Source organism: Petaurus breviceps, unplaced genomic scaffold (genome assembly GCF_028583685.1).
Source record: "Petaurus breviceps papuanus isolate PSGF00001 unplaced genomic scaffold, PetGlider_PUasm1.0 98, whole genome shotgun sequence".
In the NCBI taxonomy this organism is placed as follows: domain Eukaryota; kingdom Metazoa; phylum Chordata; class Mammalia; order Diprotodontia; family Petauridae; genus Petaurus; species Petaurus breviceps.
This window is the reverse complement of record NW_027187460.1, coordinates 42351973-42352894: the sequence shown is the minus strand read 5'-3', so window position 1 is coordinate 42352894 and position 922 is coordinate 42351973.

Below are 922 nucleotides of genomic sequence, written 5' to 3'. Positions count from 1 at the left end.
TGTTTCCCATATTTCTTTTGAAAAACTATAATTCTTATTTGTTCATAGGATACAGTGTCTTCTTTGATTTGAGTATGTCTTTCTGGGTAGTCCTGTGCCAGTGTCTTCCATGTCTCCCATTTGATTCAGAAGTATTCCAGAAAGACTATCAGATTGTCCTATTATTGCTTCTTCTGATCTCCACATGAGTGTTTCCCTTGTGAGAATTCTCAGTAAAATGTCTTTTTAGGAAAATGTACAATTGATAATTGAATGATGTGATCAGTCCATTGTAGTTGAGTTCTCTTCAATAGGGTTTGAATGCTTGACTGTTCAGCTTGAGAAAGAAACTCAATGCCAGATACCTTATCTTGTCATTTGATCTTCAGAAACTTCCCAAGACAATTTGAATGGAAGCAATTAAATTTCGTGACATAGCACTGGTATACTGCTCAGGTTTCAAAGGCAAACAACAATGAGATCAACACATCTCTGTAGAGCTTCACTTTGCCAGGCAATTCAATATTTCTCCTCTATACTTTCCTTTGGAACCTTCCAAACACTAAGCTAGCACTCCCAATACGTATGTCAAATTTATTCTCTATATGGATATCCCTGAAAGGATACTGCCAAGGTGTAATGGTAATGGAATTTAAAGATCCCCCTGTATTGGCTTGGTTTTCTGGTTGAGTGTAGAAACCTAGAGCTTGTGAATACCACTTGTGGGATGGACTTGTTGACATGGAGAGAGGGCTGAACTGGGAGGAGCTGGTGCCTTGGATTTAGAGAGAGGCCCAAGCAGAGAGAAGGCTCAAATAGAGAGAGATAGAAGAACTTTTGGGGAGCAGTATTGGGAAGGAAGAGAGGGAGGAGAAATGCTGGGGGCCAGAGTTGCTGGGAGAGAGAGAGAGAGAGAGAGAGAGAGAGAGAGAGAGAGAGAGAG